We start from the raw sequence: 14537 nt of genomic DNA, 5'->3' as shown, positions 1-14537 counted from the left end.
CTGTTATATATCCCTTTGCTTCTGTTTCTCTGGAGAACCCTGAGGAATACAGACCTTGCGGGGCTCTGTGCTAGAACAGGGAGAGTGGGCTCTGGCCTGGGGCCTGGACCCATTTTATGCCCCCCGCCCCCATAGCCTGTGCGCCTGAGCACCATTCAATGCCCCGCTTCCCGTCTCACAAGGAGTTGCCTTGGGAAATGCCCTGGGGCCTAAGGGTGCAGGCACCTAAGGCGTCAGCGGTCAGAGGTACCACCACCCAGGCCTAGAGTAGAGCAGAGTCCTGGCGTCCTGAGCCTGAAGAGTGGTCTGGAAGGAAGGGTGAGCCGTCCACATGGACACGTCTTTGTGGCTCTTCCTCCTACAGGAAGGGGCATGGAGAGGAGGACGGGAAAGGGCCCTTTAAGATGTGGGCTCAGGACTGGGTCTCCTCTTGCCTGGGCTGGGGGCAGGGGAGTGGCATGAATTGATAAGTGCCACCTCCTTGAAATCCGCAGCCAACCTCAGCTCCCTCTGCCCGTGGGCAGGCGGCAGCTTTGGAGCTTTCCATTTTGTTAAGAAAGCCAGATTTCTCTACTGCTGTTGTTGGCAATGAATTAAAATGAAGTTGACAGCATTGTGCAGGCTGAAAGGGTTTCTGGATGAGCTGAGAACGTTTGGCTTAGGGACCTGAGTCCTTGGTTTTTGGGTGTGATGACCGTAAAAATTCACTGAACTATACACCTACGTGTGCATTTTCTGTGGGTCATACTTCAGTTGAAAGCTTTATTTAGAAAGAGCTGTGCCCGGGGAATTCTTGTCGCGGCTCAGAGGGTTTAAGAACCCAACGAGGATCCATTAGGATGCAGGTTCAAGCCCTGGCCTTGTGCAGTGGGTTATGGATCTGGCATTGCCATGAGTTGCAGTGTAGGTCACAGAAGTGGCTCAGATCTGGTGGTGTTATGGCTGTGGTGTAGGCCTCAGATGCAGCTCCAGTTCCACCCCTAGCCCTGGGAACTTCCATATGCCATGGCTGGGTCCTTATAAAAGAAAAAAAAAAAAGGAGCTGTGCCCGGGCCCATCAGAAGAGGTCTGAGGGCTGGATTTGACCAGGATCCACCAGTTTGGACCCCGGCTCTAATGTCTGATTGGCATCTGTTCATAGGTCAGGGTCTAGGGCACTCAGTGTTGATCAGTTTCTGCCAGTTTAAGGCTCCGCCCTGTGGGAACATAATTGGCTGAAAGGTACCATCTCAGAGCTTCTCCGGGTGGAACTGCAGGCCCTTCCTCACACCGTTCTTACCCCTTAAGAGAGGGCCCTGGAGCCCACCTGCCCACTTGGCCCCCTCCAGCTTTGCGCATTCCTAGGCTCATACTGACCCCTGCTGGTCCCAACCTGCTATGTTTGCCCATCTGACTTTTTCTAGACCCCAGAAAGGCTGGGTGGCCTCTGGATGAAATGCAGTATAGAAGATAGTAGGAGAAAAAAATGTATACATATGGATGACTGGGCCACTAGGCTGTACAGCAGAAAGTGGCACGATGCTGAATATCAACTATTCTTTAATAAAAAATAAAAATTTTTAAAAGTAAAAATTACAAAACAACAAAAATTTTTTTTTAATTGCTAAAAAAAAAAAAAAAAAATGCACTGGAATTTTCTAGACATGGTGGGATTTTGAATGGGTTTCCAGAAGGTTGAAAAGTGAGCGGTAACACAGGTACAGACACATGGAACCCTTCCCTGCAGGTGGGGGAGGGGCTGCAGGTTGGGGGCGCAGGTGGAGGCTGGCAGGGCTCTTGCTAAATTCTCTCAAGGCAGCCCCAACTCTGCTGGACTCCCTTGCTCCTCCAAGCTGAGGGGTGTAAGAGCTTGGCTGTCACCACCTCAGAGCCAAATGGTCCCCAGGGGCCCTCCAGCAACTCCTGATGGCCCAGTGGAATTCCTAAGGGCCACCCCTTATTCACGCTTGTGCCCATAGCTGACCTGTCATCAGTCATACCACACTTTCAATCTCCTATTTGCTAAATAATGCTTCTACTCTCCTTTCCCCGACCCCATTCAAAACAGAATAGCTGGTTTTGGTGATGGCCACTCTGACTGCTGTGAGGCGGAGCCTCATTGTAGTTTTGAGTTGTATTTCTGTAATAATTAGTGATATTGAGCATCCTTTCATGTGCTTTTTGGTCACCTGTCTGTCTTCTTTGGAGAAATGCCTATTTAGATCTTCTGACTCTTTTTTGGTTGGGTGGTTTGTTTTTTGGATAACAAGCTGCACATCAAAAAGTCTATAAACAGCAGTTCCCTTGTGACGCAGCAAGTGAAGCATCCACCGTTGTCACTGCAGCGGCTCAGGTCATTGTTGTGGCAAGGTTTGATCCCTGGCCTGGGAACTTCCATATGACGTGGACACGGCCAAAAAAAAAAAAAAAAAATGTCTACACACAGTAAATGCTGAAGAAGGTGTGCAGAAAAGGGAACTCGCCTATATACTGTGGTGCACCCCGATGTTCATTGCAGCACTATTTACAATAGCCAAGACATGGTAACACCCTAAAAATCTATCGATAGAGAAATAGATAGAGGATGTGGTACATACATACAGCAGAATATTACTCATTCATAAAAAAGAACAAAAGAATGCCATTTACAGCAACATGGATGGACCTAGAGATGATTATACGAAGTGAAGTAAGTCAGAGAAAGACCAATATATCATATCACTTACATGTGGAGTCTAACAAAAATGGTACAAAAAATCTCATTTATAAAACAGAAAGAGGAATTCCCATTGCGGCTCATCAGTAACAAACCTGACTAATATCCATGAGCATGAGGATTCGATCCCTGGCCTCAACGAGTGGGTTAAGGATCCGGTGTTGCTGTGAGCTGTGGTGTAGGCCGGCAGCTGCAGCTCTGATTGGACCCCAGCCTGGGAACGTCCATATGCCGCAGGGGCAGCCCTGAAAAGACAAAATAAACAAACAAACAAAACCAGAAACAAACTCCGATTTCAAAGTCAAACTTATGGTTACCGACGGGGAAGCTGTGAAGGAGGGGGGGATAAATTGGGAAGATGGGATTAAATTGGGAAGATGGGATTCCCAGGTACACCCCACTGTACATAAAATAGATAACTAACAAGGACTAAAGGACTAACTAACAAGGACTTCCCATTGTCTCCTCAATGTTCTGTCATAACCTACGTGGGAAAAAAGAATGGATGTATGTGTATATGTAACTGAGTCACTTTGCTGTACACCTGAGACGAATACGACATTGTAACTCAACTCTACTCCAATAAAATTAGAAAAAAACTATCCTGGAAAAAGAAAGACAGAAAGAGAAAGAAGAAAGAAAAGAAAGAAATTTCTGTTGTGTTTGACCCATTATAAAACAACCACAGCAAGACCCACACTGTAAGGGGTTGGGGACAAAGTCTTGAGGGGACAGAAGGACGTCTTTGTAACTGGCTTTACACCAAGCATCATTTCCCCCCCCAAGTGAACAGAAGCAAGTCTTTGTTCAGTAACATTTGATACCAGAAAAATTAAAACACAATAATTCTCTTTACAGCAAATATATTATCAGTGTTTCGGCCATTTTAAGGACGCTTTGTCATAACATATATGGTTTTAAATTTTACTTGAATGTATAATCCCTTCATCTTTCCTCTCTATGCACACCAAAAGAGTATAATACAATTAGCAAATTCTAAACTACAATGATAATTTATCATTCTTAGTTTGCCATTTTGGGAAGTAGCACATGCACCTAATACAGGTTGATTCCTTGGCTTTTTTGCTTTTTAGGGTCGCACTCTTGACATCTGAAAGTTCCCAGGCTAGGGGTTGAATTGGAGCTGTAGCTGCCGGCCTACACCACAGCCACAGCAACTCGGGATCCCAGCCAGATCTTCCACCTACACCACAGCTGACGGCAACGCTGGATCCTTAACCTGCTGAGCGAGACCAGGGATGGGCTTCATGCTCATGATTCCTAGTCAGGTTCATGACCGCGGAGTGGCTTTTTAGTTGCAGTGTAAAATGCAACAAAATACCCGCTGGATGAATTTTGTTCATGTCAACCATACAGCAGCTAAATATTAGGGTTCAATATTGACATTTGCTTTTTTTTTCGTCTTTTTGTCTTTTGTTGTTGTTGCTATTTCTTGGGCCGCTCCCGCGGCATATGGAGGTTCCCAGGCTAGTGGTCCAATCGGAGCTGTAGCCACCGGCCTACGCCAGAGCCACAGCAATGCGGGATCCGAGCCGCATCTGCAACCTACACCCCAGCTCACGGCAACGCCGGATCGTTAACCCACTGAGCAAGGGCAGGGACCGAACCCGCAACCTCATGGTTCCTAGTCGGATTCGTTAACCACTGCGCCACGACGGGAACTCCCAATATTGACATTTGTAATAAGTCTCTTTTTCACTGGAAAGATCTCACAGAACCTGCTCCCTGTTGATCCTCTTCAGGGCTGTTGGGGGTGGACAGGTGATGGCTTCCATCCCAGAGCCACACTACTGACCCACAGAGCAAGGAAAGGGAGGGACAAGGTTAAGAGCTGTGACTGCTGATGGCAGTTTTCAAGGATGACCCTGGGCTGCAGAGAGCTCCCTAAGGCCCTGGTCCTGACCATGAGGCTGGAGGTGAGCCAGTACCTACAGATCCAAAGCCACACATGCCATGGCGTGATAGGAGAGACCATCCTGAAACCTGGTTGCTGGTGGCAGCTTGGGGCATCTAATCAGTGGAGGAGGGGGCAGCTTGGGCTGGGGGTCCAGGAGAACTGGGTTTGAAGCCTACCCTGTCACTCACTGGCTGTGTGACATTTGCTAAGTCACCTAACCTCTCTGAGCTTCAGCTTCCCCATCTATAAAATGGAGAAGAACCTACCGAAGTCTCAGGGCAGTCAGGATGATTGCTTTAAAGGTGTTCCCTAGACACAGGCCTGGTTCCTGTGCAAGTGATATATTAAGGACGTGCTTCTGGGGATGTGGGGGTAGGGAGGGTAGCAGTTTTAGGCAAGGTCCTGCAGAGTGCAGCCTCAGCCTGATCCCCTAGGAAGCGCTGCTGGTGTGTGTGTTAAGCTGTATCCCTTTAAGGGCAAAGGAGGGGCATCTGCCAGTCCCTGGTTAAGGGCGGTCCCAGGGGTAGGAAAGAAGGAGCAAAGCCAGGCATTCCTGGCAGCTCCTGCCATAGGCGCAAAGCGCTGCTTCCACAGCCATAGGGCGGTTCGCAGGCCTCAAAGTTGGAGGCGAAAGCACACTGCCGCTGGGGTGGGACGAGCCAAGATATGCAAGATCTCCCAGGGAATCTGGGCAGAGCACGGCATGGGCTGCAACAAGATCAAGTTAGAGGAGTTCCCGTTGTGGCTCAGTGGTTAATGAATCGGACTAGGAACCATGAGTTTGTGGGTTCGATCCCTGGCCTCGCTCAGTGGGTTAAGGATCTGGTGTTGTCATGAGCTGTGGTGTAGGTCACAGACATGGCTCGGATCTGGCATTGCTGTGGCTCTGGAGTAAGCCAACAGCTACAGCTCCGATTGGACCCCTAGCCTGGGAACCTCCATGTGCCACTGGTTCGGACCTAGAAAAGGCAAACAAACAAACGAAACAAACAAACAAACAAAAAGATCAAGTTAGAATGACCTTGTAAACCTGAAGTGCTACGCGTGTTGTTGGTTACATTAGGCTCCTTGAAGCCACAGTAATCACACAGGCCTGTATGGGGGCTGCGCTGCCCCCCCTACACTCCTGATATGAAAACATAGGGAGTTGGTCTGGTGTGTTCTAATTCACCCGGGCCAAGAGGCAAAGGGATGCCAGTCACATAGGCTGAGCCAGGATCAGGTCCTAGGGGCTGGCACTCATTGGTGGGGCGTACCTGGGGCCATCAGAGGCTAAGAGAAGGCCAAGGTCGGGGGCTATGTGTCAAGCCAGAGAAGCTGAACCTGTGGTCAGATTCAGAGTGCAAGATGCCGTGGGCAGGGGGCACGAGAGGGAAGCAAGATAAAGAGTCCAGGATGCTGGGTGATGAATGAGACAGAGCCCTTGGAGCTCCCTCTAGGTCAGTTCTCATGGGGGTTAAGGTCAGAGCACATTGAGGGAGTATCAAGAGTCTTTCTGTGACAAGAAGAAACCCAGCTCAAACTGGTTCAGACATTAGCTCATGTAGCAGAGAAGCCCATGGGTAGGCCTTCAGGTGTGGCTTGATCCAGGAGTCCAGTGAGACCCATCAGGAACCTATCTTTTCCGTTCCACTTCTAGGCCCTGCTTCCTCTGTGGCTCCATTCTTAGGTGATTCCTCTCTTACAGGAGTAAGAAGGCAGCTGGCCGCTGCAGGCCCACATCCTCATGACTGTCCATCCAGCAGAAAGAAGCTCTTCCTGGTGCTCCCAAATAAGTCAGGTCATTCAGCTTGAACTTAATCATCCCTGATCCAGTCACTTGTGCCAGGAGAATGGAATGTCACAGCTGGCCAGGCCAAAGCCACATGCTGCCTACCCTGCACGTATCACTGTGGTCACTGAGTCTGGGATGGACCGAGTACATAGTCCGAGGGGGCTCCCCAAAAGAAGATGGGTGTTCTAGCAAAAGGGGGGGACAATGGGCGCTGGGTGGTCTAAGACCGAAACATCTCTGCCTCCGAGTCAAGAAGCAAAGCCTGGTTTCTGGAGGTGCCAGATCTCAAGGGGCACTTGCAGGTGTCACACAGAGATGCCCTTTCCAATTAGGACCATGAAGGTAAAGGGCACCACCTGGGCATGCCCCAAGGACAGCAGTCCCCTGCCACCCTCTCACCACACGCAGACCCCGGCTGGGAATAAGACGCCTTCAGAGGCTCTCTCTCAGGGGAGAGCTGGGTCATGTCACGTGAACATCTCTGAGTGGGACTTCAAGACTAGACACTGGGAAGCTCCTGTTATGGCTCAGGGGGTTAAGAACCTGACACAGGCTCCATGAGGATGCCGGTTTGATCCCTGGCCTCGCTCAGTGGGCTGAGGATCCGGCATTGCTGTGAGCTGCGGTGTAAGTCCCAGATACAGCTCGAATCCGGAGTTGCTGTGGCTGTGACATAGGCTGGCAGCTGTAGCTCCAATTTGATCCCTAGCCTGGGAACTTCCATATGCCGCAGGAGCAGCTCTAGAAAAGGCAAAAAGAAAAAAAAAAAAACAAAAAAACCAAGAAAAAAAATTTAAAAAGACTGGACAGTGGGCCCCAGGGGGCAGGAACCAGGCCACATTCCTCTCTGTCCAGCTCAGAGTGGAAGCTCAGTGAATGCTTGTTAGTTCAATGAATGAATGAATGATGCTGTTTCCAAAGGCAGTTCTGGGGAAGTGCTTTGTAAGGACTGGGTACTAAACTCTCTTCTCTGCCAGCTCCTTAGGGTGGCTGGACACCTGGGATGGCCTCTGTGGACTGTCTCCTGGCTGGGCCCGCACCCCCACTCCCCTGGAAGTGTGGAGACCCACAAAGACTCTTTCTGAACATGCAGACTCTGCCTAAACCCCAGCACGTGACCAACCCTAGCAGGCTTCTGGTGGCCTGCGGCCGTGTCCCCAGGACCACCCAGCCCCCTAGCAGTTCCTGGCTGGAAAAGCTCCGGGCTGTCTGAAGAATTTACCATTTTTCTAACCAACGCCTGACACAGGCCCCTGATTGCCTTTTTGTAGATTATTGGCCAAAATGGGTTAACAATTGCAAACCCTCCCTCTGTCCCTTTGAGACATCTGTGGCTCTCCTACAACCCAGGAGGGTGTTTCTCAGGGAACCGAGGGCCGTTCCTGTGAAATGGGACCCCCAGGAAAGCAGGAAGGCGTGTCCTCTGGCTCCCACTCTGGAGGGGTCTCGAGACTCTATCTACAGAGTGGCCGACTAGCAGACTCAGCTGGCTCAGCATTTTCACAGACCCACATTGTTTTTCATTTCGCACATCCCTGAGCTGCCCAGCCTCCCCCCTCGCCCTCCTCCCACCCTCAACGTCCTTTCAGAAGCATCAGTGACCTCTGCACAAGTCAGAGCAGTGCTCAGCGCCCCCCACCCCACCCCTGCTCCCTCCGCGGTTACCAACCTCAGTTCTCAACATTTCTAGTCTTGCCTGCTGGGTTGATCTTGCCAGCTTCCAGACAGCCCCTTCCAAACAGCCTGCCTTTTCCTTCTAGCCCATAACTAGCTTTCTTTTTTCCCCCGTAACACTTAGCATCATTTGATATTAAAGAGAAACTGTCCCTTTAATTATAACACCTCTGACACCCAAGGCGTGGGGTTATTTTCGCCACACTCCCAAATTCTCCACCTTTCTGACACCTCCTGAGTGTCCAGACCTGGAATTTCATTCAATTCTTTTTTTTAATTTTTTATTTTTGTCTTTTTAGGACCTCTACTGAGGCATATGGAAGTTCCCAGGCGAGGGGTCGCACCAGAGCTGCAAGCTGCCGGTCTACACCACAGCCACAGCAACTCGGGAGTCTGAGCCACGTCTGCAGCCTACACCACAGCTCATGGCAATGCCGGATCCTGAACCCACCAAGTGAGGTCAGGGATCAAACCCACATCCTCATGGATGCTAGTCAGATTCATTTCCACCGGGCCACGACGGGAGTTCCTTGATTCAATTCTGACACCAAGTATCTGGAGTTAAGGTCAGGCTAAATTGCACTGACTTAATCGTCTGACTTAAATGTCAGACTAGCTTAATTGCTCAGTCCCAAAGACGGCCCCCACTGCAGACCCAGGTCTCCAGCTCCCCACACAGCTGTAAACTGGGGGTTCCCACCACACCTTCCTCAGGTTTGATAACTTGCAGGAACAACTCACAGAACTCAGGGCACCACTCCACTTACGCTTAGTGGTTTGTCAGAAAGCCCATTATGAAGAGGAGCACAGAGCGAGGCCTGGGAGGGAGTGCAGGAGATCCCAGCCCCGTGAGTTTTGGGTGCACCCCACCCCTCCCAGCCTTTGTCATCGGCCAGGACGTTCTCCCAACCCCACAGTCTGGGGACATTTATAGAGACTTCATCACACAGACAGGGTCAATATCTGACTCCGTCTCAGCCCCTCCCCTTCTCCCAGAGAGTTCCAAGCTTCTAATTGTGGCTTGATCTTTCCAGGGACAAGCCCCATCCAGGGCCCACCAACAGTCACCTCATTAGAACAAAAGGCGCTCCTGTCACCCAGGAAGAACCAAGGGACTCAGGAACTCTGTGTGAGATGCTCTGATCACTCAGGAAATAGCAAGCGTCTTAGGAGTCCTGTGTCAGAGTCCAGGGGCAAAGACCAAACATATATTTCCTTTTTTAAAAAACACTTTAGGGAGTTCCCGTCGTGGCACAACAGAAACGAATCCGACTAGGAGCCATGAGGTTGCGGGTTTGATCCCTGGCCTCACTCAGAGGGTTATGGGTCTGGCATTGCTGTGAGCTGTGGTGGAGGTCACAGATGCAGCTCGGATCTGGTGTTGCTGTGGCTGTGGTGTAGGCCAGCAGCAACAGCTCTGATTGGACCCCTAGCCTGGGAACAATTGGACCCCTAGCCTGCATATGCCTTCATATGTGGACCTAAAAAAGCAAAAAAAAAAAAAGTGAAAAAACAAAACACTTTAGGAGTTCCTGCTGTGGTGCAGTAGGTTAAGGATCTTGCCTTGTGTCTGAGGCAGTGCAGGTTTAATCCCTGGCCCAGTGCAGTGGGTTCAGCATCTACTGTTGCTGCAGCTGTGGTGTAATTCCATATGCTGCAGGTGCAGCCAGGGGAAAAAAAACACTTTATGGTTCTATGATTGATATATAAAAGCTATAATGTGTGTGTACATATGTGTATATAATGTATATATATAATGCATATAATGGGTATATATAATGTATAATGTACACAATTTGCTGAGTCTGGGGATTCGTACACCCCTGAAACCATCACCGCCATTAAGGCGGTAGACAAATCCATACCTCCCAAAGTTTCCTCCATCCCTCTGTATTATTATTGTCGTTGGTGTGACCCTTAGAACACTTAATGTAAGGTCTACCCTCTTGGCAATTTTTAAAAAATGACTTTTATTTTTCCATTATAGCTGGTTTACAGTGTTCTGTCAATTTCTACTGCACAGCAAGGTGACCCCGTCACATATACATATACACATTCTTTTTCTCACATTATCCTCCATCCTGCTCCATCACAAGTGCCGAGATATTGTTCCCTGTGCTGCACAGCAGGAGCTCATTGCTTATCCCATCTTGGCAATTTTTAAGTATACAATGCAGTATTGTTAGCAATGGACACTAGGATATATTTCTTATGATGTCACAGATATATCTTTTTTTTTGGCCACGCCCATGGCATACAGAAATTCCCAGGCCAGGGATCAAACCGTTGCCCCAGTGGTGACAATACAGGATCCTTAACCCCCTGAACCCCCGTGGACATCTGAAGATATATTATTTATCTGCTTGATTTGCTGCTTCTCCACACTCACCATCAGAAAGGGAAACTGTTTCATTCACTTTGCACCCCACTGTCTGAATATGCCTGGCACCTAGTAGGGGCTCAATCATTATTTTTTTTTTTCCTTTTAGGCTGCACCAGCAGGATATGGAAGTTCCCCAGGCTAGGGGTCAAATTGGAGCTGCAGCTGCTGATCTAGGCCACAGCCACAGCAACATTAGATCCGAGCTGTGTCTTTGACCTATGCTGCAGGTCTCAGCAATGCTGGATCCTTAGCCCTCTGAGCAAGGACAGGGATTGAACCTGCGTCCTCATGGATACTGGTTGGGTTTGTTAACAGCTGAGCCACAATGGGAACTCTTATTTTCTATTTTATCTGTTTTTCTCAATCACTAATTATTGAATGAATGAGTACATGAGCTTCCATTTTCTTTTCTGAAAATTGGAGTCTTGGCCTCTGGCCTGGGCTGCTGGCCTGGCTAGAAGGCCCTCCTCTGGGCGGCCCCCACCCCCGGGCTTCCCACCATCCACACCCCACATGTACATGCTCTTTTTTTTTTTTTTTTTTTTTTGCTTTTTAGGGTCGCACCCGCAGCATATGGAGGTTCCCAGGCTAGGGGTCTAAACAGAGCCACATCTGTAACCTACACCACAGCTCACAGCAACGCTGGATCCTTAACCCACTGAGCAAGGCCAGGGATCAAACCCGAAACCTCATGGTTCCTAGTCGGATTCCTTTTTGCAGCACCACGATGGGAACTCCCATGCTGTTGTCTTCAACTGATCATTGGTACCTCCCAAGACAAAGAAAAGGGGCCCTGCCTTCCTCCAGCCTGGACAGGCGGGGTGGTGGGGGCCAGGGAGATAGATGCTGGCTGGGAATGGCCTGTTCTGGGGCTCAAAGCTGAAAAATGCTTTGCAAACCCCAAAGGCAGCACCTCTGCCAGTGCTGGTTGCCATGGTAGCTAATGCTATTTGTTTCAGTTACAAAAAGTTCCCAGCACCCTGACTTATATAGATATTAATCATGGGCCATTTCTGCTGCCCTGGCCAAACCAAAAGGAAATGCCCAGAGCGTGGGCTTCAGAGCTCTGTGAACAGGTGGGGACCCCAGAATCACTAGGGGGCCCATCACCTGTCCCTCCCTCCCCTTTCCCCCCACCCACCCTGAGGCTCTGACAGCTCTGGGGGTGATGAGGGGAGTGGCCATCCCACCAAGCCCCAAGGGACCGCTGGGCTTTTCATCGCAGCTCCTCTGTTTTTTATTCTCTCACATGTGTGGACACATGACATGGGTCCATTGATGCGGGGGACACAGGGGAGTCAAAAGGGGGCTTTGCCCTTCATAGACAAAAGTGAAAAGTTGTGGTTGTTTGAACAATTATTTCTTTTCAGGCCCAAAGTTGCCCCTGGACATTCTGCTCCAGGAAACCTGTTCCAGACCATAAAAATATCAAAGTCGACTGGTAGCAGGCAAATAGAATGTGAACGTATGTATTTACAAACCAAATGTGTAAAACCAAAAATTTAGCATAAATGCTAGCAGGGGAGGTGGCAGTGGGCTGTGGGGCATTTTGGGGAAGGGCAGGCCTGGCCACAGCCTCCTAAAATGTACATATAGCAGTTTAGGCTGCCTCCTTCTCTTGAAAAATCTTTCCACCTGCATTCTTGGTTATTTCAAAACAATGCTCATCAATCTTTTTTCTTTTTTGTCTTTTCTAGAGCTGTACTTGTGGCATATGCAGATTCCCAGGCTAGGGGTCTAATCGGAGCTGTAGCTGCCGGCCTACACCACAGCAAAGCGGGATCCACGCTGTGTCTGTGACCTATACCACAGCTCACAGCAATGACGGATCCTTAACCCACTGAGCGAGGCCAGGGATCAAACCCGCAACCCCATAGTTCCTAGTCGGATTCGTTAACCACTGAGCCACGACGGGAACTCCTCATCAGTCTTGAGAACATGGTCCTTTGGGCTGTGTGAGTACTTCTGCCATTTTCCCACACTGCAGGATGGGGAGGAAGACCTAAGGCTACTGGTCCAAGCTGGGGACAGGTGGAGGTGCTGGGAAGATGGCCAAATGGCAGGTTTGCGAGGCAAAATCAGGAGTTACTTCCTAGCTTCCTTGCTGCCCTCCTCTTCCAGACACTGTGCCCCCCTCCTTCTGAGGACCAGCCCTTCTTGGGTACAAGCCACTGCCTACCATGACACCCACCCTGTTATCTGGGGCCCCTTCAAGCTGGCTGGGTCCGTTTAGCAACCTTATCCCCATCACCGCCTTGACCTCCAGGCTCCAGCCTGGCCTCCCTGCCACCAGCGCTCTTGCACCTCTCTGCTGTGCACCTGCTTCTCCAGATTTTACATAAGGTTGAATTTTGCCTCCTCCAGGCAGCCTTCACTGATGACTCGCCCCCTTGGGAGCCCCGTGTGGACTTACATTGTGGAACATCTTCTTTCCCTTGACTCACTTGCCTCTGGGGCATTTAGCAGGTGGTAGCCTGGGACAAAGCAGTGGCCAGGCCCTGGGGTCTCCTTCTCAGGCAGGCTAGCCTCGGCTCTGCAGGGTCCCAAGGTCATCAGGAGAGGGAGCTGCAAGCCCTCCTGAGGCCCCCATCTGGGACTGGCCCACCGTCAGTCCTACCAAACCCTCTTGGTGGATGCAGGTTACAAAACCTACATAGAGTCCAAACCAGTCCATAGAGTCAGATGTTGGGAGACAGGCTCCCCTGTTGGACGGGGGAGCTGCACAGTCCCATTGCGAAGGGAGCCAGCATGTAAGCAGGGGATGTTTTCTGGCCCTTTCTGCCTCTCCCACAAATGGTCCACATGAATTCCCCTGAAGAGCAGCCTGAGGGAGAAGACAGCACCGTGGGGTTAGTCTGCCCCTTGCTTCCCCGGGCTGCAGGGTTTGGGGCGGCGGTGGCCAGGACTGGCTTGTGGGCATGGAACCTGTGGAGTCGCTCAGAAGGGCCCCTCGCTTGGTTTCACGCCCCGTGGTCACCATCTCAAAATTCTTCCTAACCCTAAATAGAACCCCGCATTTTCATTCTGCAGTGTGTCCTGCGATACCGCCAGAACGCATCGTGGGACTTTGGAAAGTGTACGTTCTTCCGTCTGGGTGCAGAAGGAATTCAGCCAGAGGCAGACAGACGGGCAAGGAAACAGCTTATTTATTAGAGTTTAGAACGCTCGTGGGAGATACAAGCGGACAGACAAGGGGGTGCTGCGCCCCAAGAACTTAGAGGACTACGGTTTTATGATCAAAGGAAGAATGGGGAGGGGGAGAAGACCCCTTTCCTCATTCTCATGTCGGCATCGAGCATCCATCACCCACTCCTCCTCCGTGTCTGGCAGAGGAGTTTTCTTGTCCCTACGTGGTCAAACGGGACAGTTGTGATGCAACAGAAATGAGCACAAAGGCAGTAACATACTCTAAATACGGTCAGTCTTCTCCCGTTTTAGCATCATGTCAGCTTTCCCTTTATTTTTGTTTTTAGTGTGTTCAGAGAACATGTCCTAGGGATTAGGGATCATTAATTTACTAACCTCACTGGGCAGCTTATCCGAGCACTGCTTCATAGCTTGGGGGCATGCCTCAGGCTTCCGTGGCATGGTTTTGTTGCTAAGCAATCCTGTTTGGTTTTGTCCTTAAGCAAAGCCTGCCTTCTTGAGTGACCATTAACCTACAGGGGTCTCCCATACTTTTTTCTACTTCATATTCCCTAGTGGGATTCATCTTTGTCCCTTTACTCTGTCTCTCAGTGGGACCTGAGAGTGGCAGGTGTTGGTTATCTGCCCAGCCCAGGAGGAGTCCGCTCTGGGAACCCCGGGGCCCCGGGATCTTCCTGCCTGACAGGGACTAGAAAAGCTGGAGCCATTCAAAGCCATAGATGGGGGAGGGGGAAACTTCTGCAGCCCAGAGCTTCCTGATTATGAAAGCCTGACACTTGACCCATAGATCCATGGATCTTTTTTTTTCCCAAGTTAGGGAACTAATTGGAGCTACAGCTGCCAGCCTAGACCACAGCCACAGCAACGCCAGATCTGAGCCATGTCTGCAACCTACTCCTTAACCCACTGAAGGAGGCCCATAATCGAACCTGCAACCTCATGGTCC

Source organism: Sus scrofa, chromosome 7, assembly GCF_000003025.6.
Source record: "Sus scrofa isolate TJ Tabasco breed Duroc chromosome 7, Sscrofa11.1, whole genome shotgun sequence".
Lineage (NCBI taxonomy): Eukaryota > Metazoa > Chordata > Mammalia > Artiodactyla > Suidae > Sus > Sus scrofa.
This window is presented reverse-complemented; position numbering follows the sequence as displayed.